Genomic DNA, 21,037 nt, shown 5'->3' on the forward strand with positions numbered 1-21,037 from the left:
TTATGGGGGATATTTCAATGGAAAGCACTATTGCTTCATTGAGAAGAACATTTATTAACTTAGAAATAGTCCAGTCTACATTATTACGGTTATTTTGTCATAATCCATAATTGACTGAGAATAGGGACAGTGAGTGTTTCATTCAGAATAATACTTTTTATTATTTTCATTTTCAAAAGATTTTTCCTAACTAGTCATGTTTATATTTATGTGACATTAATGTAAAGATTTTAAGCTTAGATTAAAACTGCGTTTAATGTCATGTTGTAGAGAACACTGTAATGCAATGTTTGGGAAAATGTTCTTGGCTTTTTTTTTCTAATTCAATCACATTATTTTCAGAACAAGATTTTCACGAGAAACTTTTTTCAACAACAACTGCGATATAAATTATGAAGTGGTTCTGCCATTGCAGCCAAATATTTTTTCCCATGTTCATTTAATGGTGTACTTTAGCTTGATCTGCTGTTGCAGTGTATGTGGTTCAACACTAGCCATAATTGGTAGCTGGACTGAACATTGGGTGTTCCGAAAGAGTAATGACCAATTTGCAAAAGTTGTTAAGCAGAATCTTTTTTGTAGTTCAAGCCACGACAAAACCTGGATAGCTGTGTGAGTGTGTTTGTGTGTGTGTACGTATGCCTGTTTGTGCATGTGTGCGTGTGCGTGTCTAAACGCCTTGCATACCACCCTTTTAATCAGTCTCTTTCTGTTTGCCCTTATTAATGTACCAGTGCAGAGTGAGTTGTTTCAACACAAATCCAAAATGTATTTTGGGATTTTAAAGAGCTTAATTACAAAAGAAAGGCAGGCCACGTTACATTATACCACTATTGCGTGTTTAAATTATTGTTATTCTGAGCGGTTAAAGGAAACACACACAGGCGGCTGCATTGTTTCAGTCTGACTGGGTTCATACTAACAGTCTGCTGATGTATACCTGCCTGACCCCTGGAAACATTACGACACCAGAGCCTGTCAGTAGTCAATTAATCAATCAAATGTATTTATAAAGCCCTTTTTACATCAGCAGATTTCACAAAGTGCTTATACAGAAATGCAGCCTAAACCCCCAAAGAGCAAGCAATGCAGATGTAGAAGCACAGTGGCTAGGAAAAACTCCCTAGAAAGGCAGAAAGAAACTTAGAGATGAACCAAGCCCTGACGGGTGGCCAGTCCTCAGTAGTGCCCCACTGGGCACACACTGGTTGAATCAACGTTGTTTCCACGTCATTTCAATTAAATTACGTTGACCCAACGTGGAATAGATGTTGAATTGACGTCTGTGCCGTGGGGCAACACTAAGCAAGACATTGAGGCCTGGCTGTATTATGTACAACCTGCTTATGATCTATGGATTGGTGTGACATAGAATGTGTTAGAACAATATTTCCTATCTCTTTCTGTAATGTTACATTCGGTCTAATTTACGGCAGTGTAAAATTCAAGACTGCCTCTTGTATTATTGCAACCATATTTCAAAGGGTATTTTCTCTGCCATTGAAAAGCTCTAAAAACATGTACACCCACAAGTAGTATAATGGTTTTGTAGGATTTTCTCTCTCTGTCAGAGCATGCTTGTCTCTCTCTCTCTCTCTCTCTCTCTCTCTCTCTCTCTCTCTCTCTCTCTCTCTCTATCTCTATCTATCTATCTATCTATCTATCTATCTATCTATCTATCTATCTATCTATCTATCTATCTATCTATCTATCTATCTATCTATCTATCTATCTATCTATCTATCTATCTATCTATCTATCTATCTATCTATCTATCTATCTATCTCTCTATCTCTCTCTCTCTCTCTCTCTCTCTCTCTCTCTCTCTCTCTCTCTCTCTCTCTCCTCTCTCCTCTCTCTCTCTCTCTCTCTCTCTCTCTCTCTCTCTCTCTCTCTCTCTCTCTCTCTCTCTCTCTCTCTCTCTCTCTCTCTCTCTCTCTCTCTCTCTCTCTCTCTCTCTCTCTCTCTCTCTCTCTCTCTCTCTCTATCTATCTATCTATCGCTCTCTCTAGCTCTTTCTCTCTCTCTCTGCTCAGTACTGTAAGTAACTTTCCTCCCCAGCATGCTTAATGATGTATAACACAGTCCCCTAAGCTTAGCAGAGGAAATTTAGCATTGAAAATAAAGTATTTTACACTGGAAAACACATTAGTGATCCGTCTGAGTTTTTTTGCTTTTTTTTCTGTCCCTCTGTCTTAAAAATATCCAAATGCCATTTCATTGCATCTCTTCAAATTTCATAAACTGTATTAAAACCTTAAAGCAACTTTTAATATTGCATGAATGTCACACCCTGGCTCTGGGACTCTATATGTTGAGCCAGGGTGTGTTCATTCTGTGGTGTTCATTCTAGTTTGTTGTATTCTATGTTTGCCTGAGTGACTCCCAATCAGAGGCAACGAGTGTCAGCTGTTGGCTGGTTGTCTCTGATTGGGAGCCATATTTAAACTGTCTGTTTTCCCTTTGTGTTGGTGGGTTTTTGTTCCGTGTTCGGTCATTGATACCGTGGACGTCACGAGTCGTTTCTTGTTTTGTATTTGTGTTTAAACTTTAACTAATTAAAGTATGTTTGTTCATCACGCTGCGCCTTCGTCTGTTCCATATGACGATCGTGACAGAAAAACCCACCTCGACTGGATCAAGCAGCGTGACGAGGAGAGAGGATGGACTTGGGAGGAGATGAGTGCGAGTCTGGCAAGAGGGATGGAGGCCTTGGCCACGGGTAGGAGTGAAGCCCATACATTTTTTAGGGGGGGGGGCTAACGCCGTGGACGACGGGGCAGCAGGAGGCCGCCAGGTTACGGGAGTCACTGGTCACCAGGGGGAAGGAGGATGTAGAGGCACGGCGAGAGGTACTGGCGTGTGTTGCCAGTCCGGTCCGGCCTGTTCCTGATCCCCACGTAGGGCCAGTGGTGTGTGTTCCCAGTACGGTCCGGCCTGTTCCTGCCACTCGCACCAAGTCAGTGGTGCGCTTCGTCAGCCCGGCACGGCCCGTTCCTGCTCCCTGCACCAAGTCAGTGGTGCGCTTCGTCAACCCGGCACGGCCCGTTCCTGCTCCCCGCACCAAGTCAGTGGTGCGCGTCGTCAGCCCGGTCCGGCCCATTCCTGCTCCCCGCACCAAGTCAGTGGTGCGTTTCGTCAGCCCAGCTCGGCCCGTTCCTGCTCCCCGCACCAAGTCAGTGGTGCGCTTCGTCAGCCCGGTCCGGCCCGCTCCTGCTCCCCGCACCAAGTCAGTGGTGCGTTTCGTCAGCCCGGCGCGGCCCGCTCCTGCTCCCCACACCAAGCCAGTGGTGTGCGTCGTCAGTCCGGCACGGGCCGTGCCTGTTCCACCGGTGGCTGGTCCGGCACCGGTCAGATGCTTCGCGCCGGAGCTAGAGCAATCCGCTCCACCAGTGTCAAGTTCAGCTCCAGCCAGCGGGGCCAGACTGGACCAAGGGTGCTATGGGGGGTTAATTGGAGGGTGGTGGTCAAGGCCGGAGCCAGAACCGCCGCCGAGGAGGTATGCCCGCCCAGCCCTTCCCTGTTTTGTTTTAGTTGAGGCGCGGTCGCAGTCCGCGCCTTTAGGGGGGGGTACTGTCACACCCTGGCTCTGGGACTCTATATGTTGAGCCAGGGTGTGTTCATTCTGTGGTGTTCATTCTAGTTTGTTGTATTCTATGTTTGCCTGAGTGACTCCCAATCAGAGGCAACGAGTGTCAGCTGTTGGCTGGTTGTCTCTGATTGGGAGCCATATTTAAACTGTCTGTTTTCCCTTTGTGTTGGTGGGTTTTTGTTCCGTGTTCGGTCATTGATACCGTGGACGTCACGAGTCGTTTCTTGTTTTGTGTTTAAACTTTAACTAATTAAAGTATGTTTGTTCATCACGCTGCGCCTTGGTCTGTTCCATATGACGATCGTGACAATGAAAAATATGAAAACATCTTTATATGAGCATAATTAATACCCCAAACTATTTTTTACAGTGTTTGCCTTGGTGATTTCATTAGGGGTACAAAATGCTTCGCTTAGAGGTTTCGTGTTTTGCCACTGTGCTATTGTGTGTTTTGCCACTGTGTTATTGTGTGTTTTGTCCTGCATTCCGTTCCCTGGTTCTGTTGGGGAGCTCTGTGAACAAGTTCAGGAATGAGGAGCTTTCAGGGGCTGCTAGCTTTCCCAGAGGAAGTGTGTACCAGGGCTAAGCAGAAAAAGTGCCAAGATGAATTGCCCTTCCCGTTTGATTTGACATCTACACTTGGTATCTCACAGTTTTATAAGGCTGGTGCTTTATTTTGTCCCTTGTACAAAATCAACACACCCTCCTCTAACTTTACATTGCTTCCAGAGGGCTGGAGATTGTTTGCTGAAACCATAAATCCTTGTGGACAGCTTCAGCCAGCTTTCTGTATTAAAGAGGCTATTTCAGTAAATTGATGTAAATTACAAAATGCGGATGGTAATTATTCCTAATTTTCAACTGAAGGTATTCCAAAGAATGGCCGTTGCCAGCTCCTAGCTGGTATGTATTTTATGGCTTTACATCTCTAAATGAGAAACATTTTGTACTGTTGTTGCCATGCCTACTCTACACTCCTCCTGCGCTTTACTTTGCGCTGTCTGTGTTTGTTTTCATTTTCTGTGTACTACACGCTCAACCTAAACGAGTGAACAAGAAAAGGGAGAGAGGGGAGAGAATAAAGAGAGGGAGGGAAGGAGGTAGAGTGAAAGAGAGAGTGAGAGCAGCAGTCAGAAAAAAACACTGCAGCAAATATTTCAGAAGTTTCCTCTTAGTCATGCTCTATCTGTAACAGGATTTCAGGTTGTGGACTGGATGCTGTGAGCAGATGATACCCCTAGCACACGCCACTGGAGCTGCTCTTCGCAACTAGCTACTGTACTGTATGTTTGAAATATGTAGTGTGTAATGTGTTATGCTGCCTAGCGCTATGACTCAAGCCTCTCTCTAATGTTTGGTCTGGGATGAGGAGGGATGTTCACTCCAGCAGCTCTCTCAGGTTGGACTTGTAGAGGTATGTGTGGAACCAGCTTAGATTTAGACTAAGTCTTACAGTACAGTAAACTTTCCTCAAGTCAAATCCCCCCAAGTCAATCATTTGAATGCTGGGTTTTTCTCTACTGAGAGAGAGATGGGGGGGCCGTAGGGAATGTTGTTTACCTTGACTTCCCTCAGTAACATCCCTTCCCCTCAGTCCAGGGCTCAGCTCAGCTAAATGCTGCCTGTTTGGGCTGTTTGCTCACAGCGTGGAAGGAGCAGGGGCCTGAAACATGATGTTGCATCCCAAATGGCACCCTATTAGTGTACTACTTTTGACCAGGGCCCTGATCAAAAGTAGTGCACTATATAGGGAATAGGGTTGCCATTTGGGACACATTCATGGGAATACTGCGCCAGGAGGACAGAAGTTCCAGGATCAGGCCTGTAATGCCTGGTTGTCAGACCCAGGTGCTTTTATGGAGGATTTAGAGACCCCAACTCTTAAGGAAGCAGCAGCCCAACACCGGAGCAATTAACACTGTGACACCTTCATGTGGGATGGGAGGGATGTGTGTGTTCATGCATTGCACAATGCATTGCTAACGCAACAATGTGTAGCAGGGCAGGCCTAGGCCTCCCACGCCCCAGCCCAGCCTATGAGCCAGAGAGCAGCCAGGGGAAGCAGTGTGCTCCTGCAGCTCACTTCTCTTCTAGGTCAGGACTCTCTGAAGTTGAAGCCCTTTCTTGCAGTCAAGTGACCTAGTGGCCTCATGGGTGGAATGTTATTCATATTTTTCATAATTTCATAATTAATGAACATTATTTAAAAAACACAGCTGAAAATCCAGTGTTTGTATGTCAAAGAGTTTTGTCATATTTCAGTCTTCTATGATGTATATAAAGTGTAATATTGGGATGCAAACTTAAAATTGAATACATTTCAACTCTATATCTGACATGGTACAGGTGTTTTCTTTTTTTTAAGCCCATAACCATGTGTGTGAGGGGTATACTTTTGTTTCAAAGTAGATTTGTTTAAGACTACCAAGAAACACTCTGTGTGACCCTGATTTAGCCCACTGCAGTAAAAGGTAAAAAACCTCAGCTTGATTCATTTCTCAAATGAGGGTAGTGCGAGTGTTCATGTTACTGCGGTTTGCTAATATTCTAACAAGTGGCGTATTATAGTCTTTGAGATCCCAGCTGGGGAGGAGGTGGAAGAGAGAAAAATGCAAAGAGAGACACGCTTATCTTAGCATAGCTGTGCGCTTGGGGAGACCTTATTTGGCCACGTCTGAATAACATGCTATGAAGTTGGCAAAATGCTGATTCTGGCACTTTGCAGGCATCCTCTCTTTTCACAAAAGAGACTTGTGTCTGAGCCTTGTGTGTATAACGTTTCTTTGCAGCATTTCAGAGGTGTTTTGGATGCTATTAAAACACAACAACATATAAACTAATGTTACTGCCACAGAAATGCTAACTGATACACTGATGCAATGAAAGAGACTAGTATTCATAGGCCAACATCCTTTAAAAAAAGAAATCCAAAACAGGGAATTAATGGGAATAGAAGGGAATGGTAGTATTATTTTCTCAGCTTTCTGGGGGTTTTAAATGTTCGCCCAGAGTGTGTCTGTTTGTGTGCTCACTGCTCATACGCGGAGAGAAGATGGAAGCCTCATCTTTCATCTGTTTTCCTTTCACTATTTATCTTTGAGCAGAACATTCTGGGAATGTCTTTTTCTCTGCTCACTGGCACTGCGCTAGGCTGCTAGCTAACCACACAAATGTGCGGAGCAACCTTTTAAGAGTCAGAGTTCAACCTCAACCTCACATTGACTTACATTATGAACACACTGATAACATGGGAACAGAACAGAGACAAGTACTGCTCTGTAATGATCAGACCAGTACTGAACTCCCTATCAGGGCCAAGGGCAGGCTGGTTCAAATAGATGGAGATAAGAGTTAATGAGGCATGATCTGAGGGTCTACTAGATGGCAGAGATTCACATTAACCCACGCGCACACACACACACACACGGACACACACACTCTATTATAGTCAGGCCCAGTGCAGTCAAAAACATGATTTTTCTGGTTTTATATACAACAACAAAAGGTATTTGATCCCCTACTGATTTTGTAAATTTGCCCACTGACAAAGAAATGATCAGTCTATCATTTTAATGGTAGGTTTATTTGAACAGTGAGAGACAGAATAACAACCAAAAAATCCAGAAAAACGCATATCAAAAATGTTATAAATTGATTTGCATTTTAATGAGGGAAATAAGTATTTGACCCCCTCTCAATCAGAAAGATTTCTGGCTCCCAGGTGTATTTTATACAGGTAACGAGCTGAGATTAGGAGCACACTCTTAAAGGGAGTGCTCCTAATCTCAGCTTGTTACCTGTATAAAAGACACCTGTCCACAGAAGTCTCCACCATGGCCAAGACCAAAGAGCTCACCAAGGATGTCAGGGACAAGATTGTAGACCTACACAAGGCTGGAATGGGCTACAAGAGCATCGCCAAGCAGCTTGGTGAGAAGGTGACAACAGTTGGTGCGATTATTTGCAAATGGAAGAAACACAAAAGAACTGTCAATCTCCCTCGGCCTGGGGCTCCATGCAAGATCTCACCTCGTGGAGTTGCAATGATCATGAGAACGGTGAGGAATCAGCCCAGAACTACACGGGAGGATCTTGTCAATGATCTCAAGGCAGCTGGGACCATAGTCACCAAGAAAACAATTGGTAACACACTATGCCGTGAAGGACTGAAATCCTGCAGCGCCCGAAATGTCCCCCTGCTCAAGAAAGCACATATACATGCCCGTCTGAAGTTTGCCAATGAACATCTGAATGATTCAGAGGAGAACTGGGTGAAAGTGTTGTGGTCAGATGAGACCAAAATGGAGCTCTTTGGCATCAACTCAACTCGCCGTGTTTGGAGGAGGAGGAATGCTGCCTATGACCCCAAGAACACCATCCCCACCGTCAAACATGGAGGTGGGAACATTATGCTTTGGGGGTGTTTTTCTGCTAAGGGGACAGGACAACTTCACCGCATCAAAGGGACGATGGACGGGGCCATGTACCGTCAAATCTTGGGTGAGAACCTCCTTCCCTCAGCCAGGGCATTGAAAATGGGTCGTGGATGGGTATTTCAGCATGACAATGACCCAAAACACATGGCCAAGGCAACAAAGGAGTGGCTCAAGAAGAAGCACATTAAGGTCCTCGAGTGGCCTAGCCAGTCTCCAGACCTTAATCCCATAGAAAATTTGTGGAGGGAGCTGAAGGTTCGAGTTGCCAAACGTCAGCCTCGAAACCTTAATGACTTGGAGAAGATATGCAAAGAGGAGTGGGACAAAATCCCTCCTGAGATGTGTGCAAACCTGGTGGCCAACTACAAGAAACGTCTGACCTCTGTGATTGCCAACAAGGGTTTTGCCACCAAGTACTAAGTCATGTTTTGCAGAGGGGTCAAATACTTATTTCTCTTATTAAAATGCAAATCAATTTATAACATTTTTGACATGCGTTTTTCTGGATTTTTAGTTTGTTATTCTGTCTCTCACTGTTCAAATTTTAAACCTACCATTAAAATTATAGACTGATCATTTATTTGTCAGTGGGCAAATGTACAAAATCAGCAGGGGATCAAATACTTTTTTCCCTTACTGTATATTTCCACACTATGAGGTTGGAATTGTGAAATTGTGAAAATGCCATTTTAGTGTAAGAGCTGTTTGAAAATACCGCCTGACATTTCAGCCTGTTCTGGTGGAATTTAGTTTTGTCACCAGGTGGTAAATTAGTGAATAGACCAATAAGAAAGAGAGTTCCAAACCTCTCTGACATTAACAGCTAGTTTTCAGTTTTCCCCTCACTACTCAGACCCCTCCCAGACAGTCCTAGCAAAATTCTTGCTTGAGAAATTGTTCTTTCTAAGAAGCTATTTTTGTGTCTTTTTGCCATTTTAATTGAAAACAATCACAGTAGGAAGGTACTTAATTGTTACCCAGAAATGATTTGATATTGCGATAAAAACGGTTGCATTGGACCTTTAAAGGATCTCCATGATGAATGCCCTGTAGGTGAAAAACAGAAGAATCCCATCACTTCCTAGCTGGTTGAACATCTGGTAGAGAGGGAGGGAGGGAGGGAGGGAGGGAGGGAGGATGGGAGAGTGAGAGAGAGAGAGAGAGGGGGGGGGGGAGAGAGAGGGAGAAAGATGGAGAGATACTTCCTGACCAGTTAAGTCAGGCTAAATAACTAAAGCTCTCCTCCTTCATAAGGCACAGAGACCAGGGAGCTAAACCATTGGAGAGGCAGGCACACTGTTTCATGAAATGAGTCTGAATCTATTCAGTGAGGGGATTTAGGTGTTTATGAAGGTCTTAGGATCCTTTTATTTGTATGCAGGACAATGTCTAGAATATTGTTTGCTGTGTTACTTAAAGGATCAATTAGGATGTGTCGTTCCAACACAAAAAAGTAGGGACACAATTGGTTGACTGCTCAAACACGCCTGCAAAGTCTGGTTCAACATATTCTTGCTATACGAGTTGCTATTTTAGTTGCTATTTTACAGAGCTTTAAAGCTTACTTTTTGAGTTAGGCCTCAAACTTTAGAGCCTGAAAAGTACCTAGAATATACTTTATGATTAATGCATTGTCAAGTATACATTTTGTTTGGGACTCGTGAGCTTTAGAGTGTTTAGTTTAGAGATTTGAAGTAACCTGTTTCGTTTATTACTGATGCAAACCAGAAAGCCTCCAAAACTAAGTTGTGTGGCTTAAGAGAGCTCAATGGCACACCATTGTGATTTAATGAAGGAGCACACATTGAACACATTTAAAACGTCCATTGTGCCAGAGTATTTGTGCCTGCATTTACTTGATGTAGTCTCTTTCTGCCCACGAAAAAAGCAAAGATACCATACTAAAACCCATACTCTGTTTTTATTTGGCAGGCTGCTCCATCTCCATAGGTTTACATGTTGTGACAGTATAAAAAGTACAGTGGCTTGCGAAAGTATTCACCCACCTTTGCATTTTTCCTATTTTGTTGCCTTACAAACTGGAATTAAAATAGATTTTTGGGGGGATTTGTATCATTTGATTTACACAACATGCCTACCACTTTGAAGATGCAAAAAAATTGTGACACAAACAAGAAATAAGACAAAAAAACTGAAAACTTGAGCGTGCATAACTATTCACCCCCCCCAAAGTCAATACTTTGTAGAGCCACCTTTTGCAGCAATTACAGCTGCAAGTCTCTTGGGGTATGTCTCTATAAGCTTGGCACATCTAGCCACTGGGATTTTTGCCCATTCTTCAAGGCAAAACTTCTCCAGCTCCTTCAAGTTGGATGGGTTCTGCTGGTGTACAGCAATCTTTAAGTCATACCACAGATTCTCAATTGGATTGAGGTCTGGGCTTTGACTAGACTATTCCAAGACATTTCCCCTTAAACCACTCAAGTGTTGCTTTAGCAGTATGCTTAGGGTCATTGTCATGCATCCCAGTCTCAAATCTCTGGAAGACTGAAACAGGTTTCCCTCAAGAATTTCCCTGTGTTTAGCGCCATCCATCATTCCTTCAATTCTGATCAGTTTCCCAGTCCCTGCCGATGAAAAACATCCCCACAGCATGATGCTGCCACCACCATGCTTCACTGTGGGGATGGTGTTCTCGGGGTGATGAGAGGTGTTGGGTTTGCGCCAGACATAGCGTTTTCCTTGATGGCTAAAAAGCTCAATTTTAGTCTCATCTGACCAGAGTACCTTCTTCCATATGTTTGGGGAGTCTCCCACATGCCTTTTGGCGAAAACGTGTTTGCTTAATTTTTTCTTTAAGCAATGGCTTTTTTCTGGCCACTCTTCTGTAAAGCCCAGCTCCGTGGAGTGTACGGCCTAAAGTGGTCCTATGGACAGATACTCCAATCTCCACTGTGGAGCTTTGCAGTTCCTTCAGGGTTATCTTTGGTCTCTTTGTTGCCTCTCTGATTAATGCCCCCCTTGCCTGGTCCATGAGTTTTGGTGGGCGGCCCTCTCTTGGCAGGTTTGTTGTGGTGCCATATTCTTTCAATTTTTTAATAATGGATTTAATGGTGCTCCATGGGATGTTCAAAGTTTCTGATATTTTTTTATAACCCAACCCTGATCTGTACTTCTCCACAACTTTGTCCCTGACCTGTTTGGAGAGCTCCTTGGTCTTCATGGTGCCGCTTGCTTGGTGGTGCCCCTTGCTTAGTGGTGTTGCAGACTCTGGGGCCTTTCAGAACAGGTGTATATATACTGAGATCATGTGACACTTAGATTGCACACAGGTGGACTTTATTTAACTAATTATGTGACTTCTGAAGGTAATTGGTTGCACCAGATCTTATTTAGGGGCTTCATAGCAAAGGGGGTGAATACATATGCACGCACCACTTTTCCGTTATTTTTTATTTTTTTTATTTTTAAACAAGTTATTTTTTAAATTTCCCTTCACCAATTTGACCTATTTTGTGTATGTCCATTACATGAAATCCAAATAAAAATCCATTTCAATTACAGGTTGTAATGCAACAAAATAGGAAAATCGCGAAGGGGGATGAATACTTTTGCAAGGCACTGTAACTCTTTTGAACACAATCAAAACGTTTAATGTATTATTTTATGTAAAACCCAAAATGTGGGGCCCCCAAAAAGAACATGTTCACTAAACAGATCAAACAGCAGATCCATTATACAAGCAGCAGTAATAGTCGGATATAATCTGACCTTTGGAGTAGGTTTTTAATGCCTAGCTATGCTGCTGCCTGCTAGACAAACGCTTTCATCTGAACAAACTTTGTAGAGAGAGGCAGAGGCAGGCAGGCAGCCATGTGCTGCTTGCAGCTGTAACCCATGTCCCATGCTCATGGCCTGGTTAGGAGGTTAAAGAGGGACAAACAGTGAGAGAGAGACACGCCACTGCAGCCTGTCACAGACAAGTCGCAGCTACTGTATACTGTGCATTGCAGCATTACATTTACATTTTAGTCATTTAGCAGCATGAGTGGCAGTGTGTACACTTGCAAGTAGCATCTGACTTTGCGCAAACTACTTGATACTTACAGTAAATCTCTTGATAATGGAAAGTGTTGTATGTAAGTGTCATATCACCTCTGATTCACCAACTGCTTCCTTACGAGAATGAATGAGATTGAACAGATTGTAGTGACTTTAACCCTGTCATCTCCTCTCTCCCCCCCGTTGTACTGATGATGATGATGGTTAACCCTGTCCTCTCCTCTCTCCTCCCTGCTCATACAGCTCCTGCTAGGTATGATGGGCTCCACTGACAAGGTCCTTCAGGAGGCAGCCGCTGGCTGTGTGGCTAACATCCGCCGTCTTGCCCTGGCCAATGAGAAGGCACGATACGGTTAACCAACCACAACCACAACCAGCAGCTACTGTGACCTCATCATCACCTCTTGGGTCTGATTGGATGTCATGGGTCCAGATCTACTCCAGTAGCCTTCCATCCACAGAGACTCTTCCCACTATCCCTCTATCCTTTCCACCCATGCCACATAATATAGGAGTGATTCAAAGCAAATATACTGAGTGATGCGTGTGTATTTATGTCCCTTCTTCCTTCTGCCTCCATCTGTAATAGCAGGAAGCGTTTAGTCCATGCTACCCATTCATTTAGATAATTATTTCATTTGGAGGTCATACAAACATATAGGAACATTCTCACTCTTCCTCTCACTTTTCACTGTCTTCATTTGATAATAACAATAAATGCTTTCTTTCTCCTGTTTTGTGCCCATGCCAGATACCCCACCACTGTACCTGAGAGTGAAGCGGTTTAGAGCATGTATTGTTCAGTCACATTCCTTACATAATCCACACGAGACACTGATATCTAAACAAGACCACATCTGGTTGTGTTACTCACTTCAACACAAGCACCTTAAAACTGTAAATATGTCTGCGAATCACAGGGAACACAAACACAGACAAAACCTCCAATGAGTCATTGAGAGATATTGGGAACATAATAATGTATTGTTGGGTCAGTATATACAATACCAGTCAAAAGTTTGGACACACCTACTCATTAAAGGGTTTTTCTTTATTTTTACTGTTTTCTACATTGTAGAATAATAATGAAGACATCAAAACTATGAAATAACACACCTGGAATTATAAAAGTGTTAAACAAATCAAAATATATTTTATATTGTATATTCTTCAAAGTAGCCACCCTTTGCCTTGATGACAGCTTTGCACATTCTTGGCATTCTCTCAACCAGCTTCACCTGGAATGCTTTCCCAACAGTCTTGAAGGAGTTCCCACATGTGCTGAGCACTTGTTGGCTGCTTTTCTTTCACTCTGCGGTCCAACTCATCCCAAACCATCTCAATTGGGTTGAGGTCAGGTGATTGTGGAGGCCAGGTCATCTGATGCAGCACTCCATCACTCTCCTTCTTGGTCAAATAGCCCTTACAAAGCCTGGAGGTGTGTTGGGTCATTGTCCTGTTGAAAAACAAATGATAGTCCCATTAAACGCAAACCAGATGGGATGGCATATCGCTGCAGAATTCTGTGGTAGCCATGCTGGTTAAGTGTGCCTTGAATTTTAAATAAATCACTGACAGTGTCACCAGCAAAGCACCCCTACACCATCACATCTCCTCCTCCGTGCTTCACGGTGGGAACCACACATGCGGAGATCATCCGTTCACCTACTCTGCGTCTCACAAAGACACAGCGGTTGGAACCAAATATCTCAAATTTGGACTCATCAGACCAAAGGACAGATTTCCACCTGTCTAATGTCCATTGCTCGTGTTTCTTGGCCCAAGCAAGTCTCTTCTTATTATTGGTGTCCTTTAGTAGTGGTTTCTTTGCAGCAATTTGACTATAAAGGCCTGATTCACGCAGTCTCCTCTGAACAGTTGATGTTAAGATGTGTCTGTTACTTGAACTCTGTGAATAAATTATTTGGGCTGCAATCTGAGGTGCAGTTAACTCTAATGAACTTATCCTCTGCAGCAGAGGTAACTCTGGGTCTTCCTTTCCTGTGGCGGTCCTCATGAGAGCCAGTTTCATCATAACACTTTATGGTTTTTGCAACTGCACTTGAAGAAACTTTCAATGTTCTTGAAATGTTCCGTATTGACTGACCTTCATGTCTTAAAGTAATGATGGACTGTCGTTTCTCTTTGCTTATTTGAGCTGTTCTTGCCATGATATGGACTTGGTCTTTTACCAAATAGGGCTATCTTCTGTATACCACCCCTACCTAGTCACAACACAACTGATTGGCTCAAACGTGTTAAGAAGGAAATAAATTCCACAAATTAACATTTAACAAGGCACACCTGTTAATTGAAATGCATTCCAGGTGACTACCTCATGAAGCTGGTTGAGAGGATGCCAAGAGTGTGCAAAGCTGTCATCAAGGCAAAGGGTGGCTACTTTGAAGAATCTCAAATATAACATATATTTTGATTTGTTTAACACTTTTTGGTTACTACATGACTCCATATGTGTTATTTCATAGTTTTGATGTCTTCACTATTATTCTACAATGTACAAAATAGTCAAAATAAAGAAAAACCGTTGAATGAGTAGCTGTGTCCAAACTTTTGACTGGTACTGTGTGAGATTTGCTTATTTGCTCAACACTCTGTCTGTCTGTATACAAATCAAGAAGATATTCTCTTAAATGTTGAATGATACTCATGAATTAAACGGGCAGAATATGGCGATAACATCTCAGAATACAATAGAAGGACCCTCCTGCACTACAAATATGAGTAAATATGAATCTAAACATGTAATTGGTACGAGCAGTTTCCCTATTAATCACAATTACCTAATTTATTATCTGTTGCATTATGGGTAGACATAGTCATTATAAGTAATTGGGAAAATGTATATTTTGAAATGTCCTCATTATTTTTGCCTGTAAAAAAAAACTAGCAAATAAGTATTTTTGGGCACTAGCAAATAAGTATTTTTGGGCACTGGGACCACCTCAGAACCAAAACACTAGCGTGGCATCTGCTCAACAATACCCTTTAAACAACTCATAAGAGACCAGAATTTTTCTAGGATCCATTAAAGACAATAACTATTGCTGCCTATTTATACAAAAAATGGCATGAAAAAAAAGAGAGAATGGATTGCTTTTTTATTGAAGAGAATACAAAGTATAAGAAACGAGAAGGGATTCAATGAGAATGGATTGCTGCTTAAGCTCGGACATCCCTACTAGTGTGGTAGGAAACTTGATGAGTGAGTGTGTTCTCCTACTCCTCTGTCTTGTGTCCAGTGTCCTTAGTCAAAACAAGCCATGTTAGTTTCCATTGTTTTACAATGGGCTGCATTCAGGCAGGCCATAGCTGCTCTACCTCTCATCTGGTCTCCTCCAGTGTCTTGGTCCTAATTAGCCTCCCAGGCATACTGTAGCACTCAGCCACCGAGCCACTGGAGGCATCCCAAATGACACCCTATTTCCTATATAGTGCAAAGGGCTCTGGTCAAAAGTAGTGCACTACATAGGGAATAGGGTGCCATTTGGGACACAGCCACTGAGACTACTGACTCCTCCTGACTCCCATAAAACATTTCAAGGGACTTTCATCATTAATAATATCAGCCTGGCTGAGCTAATATTGAAAATTAGCAAAACATCAAAAATATGTGGTCGCGAGTTCTTCATCACTCTTGTGATGTTTTAAGCAGTACCAGCTGTCACTGAGGGTTACTGTGGGAGCACGGAGACAGAGAGGATAGGAGAGAGTGAACTTTAACTTGATTACTCTGAAGCGGGAACTCCTTCCAAAAATCTGAACGAGGAGCTGGAGCTGGCTGATGAAGGCCATTGTATCGAAACAATTCAAAACAAATAAATACCCCAGTGATTAATGGCACTTTCATTGCTCATGCAGATGCACTTTACGACCTTTCAAAAAACATGCCGTATCGGAAAACAGATTTTTAACCTAAACAAGCAGATGCTTGAGCAAGCCCCTCATGTTGTGTGCTGTCTCTCTGTTTCTGTATTTTCTCTCTCTCTCTGCCTCTTTCTCTCTCCCTCTGTTTCTCTCTCTGTTTCTCTCTCTCTCTGTTAAATGTTTCGATTTGGAGGTCGCTGACTGGAAGGATATGCATAACTAACATCATTAAACAAATGTTGCATGTTTGACTGAAGGACAGGAATTTATGAGATGTACTACTCCACTACATGTTTTAGCCATCGGTAAGGAGGGGCAGAGGCAGCAGAGGCAGATGCACTGCTGCCTGGGAGTTTAAGGGGCTTAGCATTATCCACAGTGCTTGAAATGAAAAATATATATTCCTCTTGTTCACAATGTCTTCCCAATTAGTGCTGCTCAGTCAGGATGGCTGATTTACAATTTTAAAGCATCCTCCTTGTTATCGTAAATAAATGTGTTTCTTGTCTTGACTGTGTTTCTGAGCCCTGTGTTGCACTTTGAAGAACATCAGAGAAAGGAAAGGGAAGTAGAACTAGTAAGATGGTTTCTCTGAGCTCTGGTCCTCTGGCCCATCGATCCCACAGTTCAGTTGAGTGTATTAGCGGAGCTACAATCCCTCTGAGAAAGGAAACTGCCACTTTCTGTAGCCTGTTGGCCGGCACAGGTACATTATTCATGGGAAATTAGAGGTTGTGTCTCAACGCCTTGGCAGAGGCAGCAATTACGTCCGGTCGGTCCCTTTCCTTTAGTCGCCATCACTGGAGATTCTGTCCTTCTCATGGCTTCATTAAAAGGGGACAGACATAGTGGAGGGATATCCCTGACTGTTGTTGACCGGTCTGTTGTCCCCAGGTTTAGGGTAATGTGAAGGCCTGGCTGCCACACCCGCTAGACTGACTAGTACCTCTGACCGATGGCATGACCCTACTGTACAGTTCACGCACAGTCCAGACTTCATACTACTGTAATTCTCTATAGGTCAGGTGATGGGCTTAACCAAGGTTCAAAGGTCATATTGACTGTTTAATATACAATACAAGACAGTACATTTAGTAGGAACTGGTACTGAAATATTGGGATATGAGCTGCTCAACTGTTTCAGAATGGAACTCTCCTTTTTAAGTTTCTGAAAACTTCCCACATCTCCCCAGGCAATCGGTATTTCATGAAGAAACAAATGAACAGTAAAAGTCCTTTCCAAATATCTGAAGTGGCTTTTTCTCCTCCCTTTAGAGAACATTGTGCCATTTTAATATGAAACTCCCAACCGAAGCACAGCATGCTTACGGTTGCAATTCAGCCATTAAAAACGTGCAGCAGCATACACAAGTGCCTCTCAGTGCCACGTCCAAACAGTGAGAAAAACCTAAAGCCCACAGTAGCAGCAGGAGCACGGGTTAGGAGTAGGACTCAACATAGCTGCGGGAAATAGGGGTGCTGAGGGTGCTGCAGCACGCCCTGAAAAAAATAATATATATATTAATACAAATATATGTTTCACAAAAGTAGTGCATTGGGCCTTTACTAGTATTAGCGGACCGATATAGATATCTGTAGCGCGGGCAAAACATTTTTTTCAGCATCTCAGCTTTGCCAAAAAGGTAGATGTATAATTAAGAACAGTATCTTGCAGGATTCAATAGTTGGAATTGTAAGAGTTGTTGCGCTGTCCCTTTCTCTATGATTGTAATTCTAATGGAATCCAGAAAGAACAAAATCCTATCCTAAACATTTACATCAAAAGGTGCAATGTTATGGGCAAAGACACAAAACATCCACATCAAATTAAATATTTTTCTTGATCAAATAACATGGAAAACAACCACTTTTTGTGCAGTATTAATTTACCATCCTTACAAACCACTGAATGTCAATGTACATTACTGTATTGTACATAGGCTGGTCATCTAGGTTTGTACCTGTAGACTTTCCATCACCATGAAGAAAAAGAATGTATAGTACAGTAATTGAGAACATTGAGAAATCAAGTGGTTTGTGATGATATGATGTGGCTCAGTTGGTAGATACAGTGCCTTGCAAAAGTATTCATGCCCCTTGGCGTTTTTCCTATTTTGTTGCATTAAATTGATTTTTATTTGGATTTCATGTAATGGACATACACAAAATAGTCCAAATTGGTGAAGTGAAATGAAAAAAATAACTTGTTTCAGAAAATTCTAAAGAATAAATAACGGAAAAGTGGTGCGTGCAAATGTATTCACCCACTTTGCTATGAAGCCCCTAAATAAGATCTGGTGCAACCAGTTACCTTCAGAAGTCACATAATTAGTTAATCTAAGTGTCACATGATCTGTCACATGATCTCAGTATATATACACCTGTTCTGAAAGGCCCCAGAGTCTGCAACACCACTAAGCAAGGGGCCCCACCAAGCAAGCGGCACCATGAAGACCAAGGAGCTCTCCAAACAGGCCAGGGACAAAGTTGTGGAGAAGTACAGATCAGGGTTGGGTTATAAAAAAATATCCAAAACTTTGAACATCCCACGGAGCACCATTAAATCCATTATTAAAAAATGGAAAGAATATGGCACCACAACAAACCTGCCAAGAGAGGGCCGCCCACCAAAACTCACGTACCAGGCAAGGAGGGCATTAATCAGAGAAGCAACAAAGAGACCAAAGATAACCCTGAAGGAGCTGCAAAGCTCCACAGCGGAGGTTGGAGTATCTGTCCATTGGACCACTTTAAGCTGTACACTCCACAATGCTGGGCTTTATGGAAGAGTGGCCAGAAAAAAGCCATTGCTTAAAGATAAAAATAAGCAAACATGTTTGGTGTTCGCCAAAAGGCAAGTGGGAGACTCCCCAAACATATGGAAGAAGGTACTCTGGTCAGATGAGACTAAAATGTAGCTTTTTGGCCATCAAGGAAAATGTCTGGCCCAACACCTCTCATCACCCCGAGAACATGTTTTTCATCGGCAGGGACTGGGAAACTGGTCAGAATTGAAGGAATGATGGAAATTCTTGAGGGAAACCTGTTTCAGTCTTCCAGAGATTTGAGACTGGGACGGAGGTTCACCTTCCAGCAGGACAATGACCCTAAGCATACTGCTAAAGCAACACTCGAGTGGTTTATGAAAATGTATGCACTCACTAACTGTAAGTCGCTCTGGATAAGAGTGTCTGCTAAATGACAAATATTTAAAATGTTTAAGGTGAAACATTTAAATGTCTTGGAATGGCCTAGTCAAAGCCCAGACCTCAATCCAATTGAGAATCTGTGGTATGACTTAAAGATTGCTGTACACCAGCGGAACCCATCCAACTTGAAGGAGCTGGAGCAGTTTTGCCTTGAAGAATGGGCAAAAATCCCAGTGGCTAGATGTGCCAAGCTTATAGAGACATACCCCAAGAGACTTGCAGCTGTAATTGCTGCAAAAGGTGGATGAGGTGAATTGTTATGCACGCTCAAGTTTTGTGCTTTTTGTCTTATTTCTTGTTTGTTTCACAAGAAAAAATATTTTGCATCTTCAAAGTGGTAGGCATGTTGTGTAAATCAAATGATACAAACCCCCAAAATATCCATTTTAATTACAGGTTGTAAGGCAACAAAATAGGAAAAATGACAAGGTGCTTGCAATACTAGGGTTGTGGGTTTGATTCCCACGGGGGACCAGTACAAATAAGCATACACATGTATGCACTCACTACTGTGAGTTGCTCTGGATGAGAGCGTCTACTAAAAGAAATGAATAGACTATTTCAGTTTTCACATAGAAATAAGTTGCATTGCAAAGTATTTCAAGAAACTGGAAAACATATATCAAGCAAGTATTTTTATATTCCACAAGTATTATCAGATTAACTGTTTTGTACAGTTAATTATCAGACTCAAGTTACAAATGCTGGTAAACATTCAAATACATTCAGTTTTTAAAATCACAAAAGTAGTGCACTGGGCCTTCACTAGTCCTGTATTAGCAGACAATATAGACCTCTTCAGCACAGGCAAAAAATAATCTGCAAAAATATTGCAGCACCCTCAAACTACTTCCTGTGGCTATGGGACTCAACACGGCCTCTGTTCTCAATCTGTAAATGGGGTTTTATATCATTACAGATCTCTCACACAAACAGCCAGGCCTGTTTGTTGGTTGGTCTGTAGTGTTGTAGCGTGTCTCCTACTGTTTGCACAGCGGGCTGCAGGCAGTGTGTCAGTTTCCCTCCCTACGGGTCATGTGCCCTCAGAATTCAATATTCCTTAAAAAGGTTAAATGCGTCTTGTAATCCGCTTGCATTACTGGGTGGTTTTGAGACATTTTTAAAGGGTTTCATTGCCATAATGAATCCTGACGTTACCATCCTTAAAGTGTAAATAACTAGCTAGCCTGACAATAAATACAAATATAAATTAGTGGGCAAATACCACAGAGTATGGGTCATGTTTCAGGGCTAGTAGAGTAATGTCTCCATAAAGGTCTCAACAATATGAATAAATAATACCTACATTGGTAATCACAGCCCATGTACTTTATAGGGCTTCGAGGTTTGCTCAGAGAGGAAACTTACCTGTGGTTCTGACAGACCAAGGAGAGCAGAGCAGTGATGGTTAGGGCATTAGGAAATATTTTCATAAAGGGCAAGAGATTTATATACAAATAATACTCAGCCGTTATCTGTGGTGCTTTATCAATAAAACTGCCATTACCATTGTGTTCACAAAATTGAACTTTTGACCTAACAGTAATAATTTACTAACATAAAGCCAGTATATACTATGACAAACCCAGTCTTTACACCACAAGCTGGAATGATCTAGCTGTGACATATACCTTTTGGGAAACACTGATATACTGTAGGCTGCTACTGCACATACTGTACATGTACCTTGTAAAGCTGCTCAGACACATGCATAGTCACACACGCACGTACTGAGACAGAGATGAATTGGCGTAGACACACACCCACACAGCTGTGAGCCATAAGCCATCCAGATTTTCCTCATTGTTCAGAACCAACCTGAGAGCTGAGCTCCTTGTGGCTCCCCACCAAAAATTATATTATCCCTGAGCTTTCATCAGGGTGTTTTCATC

General features: G+C 42.5%; 1 pseudogene across 1 annotated transcript in view; it reads left to right on the forward strand.

The window, feature by feature from the left end:
* The window catches only part of LOC311140177 (outer dynein arm-docking complex subunit 2-like), a 99,717-nt pseudogene that overhangs the window by 41,914 nt on the left and 36,766 nt on the right, over positions 1-21,037 (forward strand). Inside the window, exons 17-18 of the transcript in view lie at positions 12,295-12,403; positions 12,803-12,825. The product of the transcript in view is annotated as an outer dynein arm-docking complex subunit 2-like (transcript). The remainder of the gene's footprint in view (positions 1-12,294; positions 12,404-12,802; positions 12,826-21,037) is intronic.

This window comes from Coregonus lavaretus (assembly GCF_964263955.1).
Source record: "Coregonus lavaretus genome assembly, chromosome: 2".
Lineage (NCBI taxonomy): Eukaryota > Metazoa > Chordata > Actinopteri > Salmoniformes > Salmonidae > Coregonus > Coregonus lavaretus.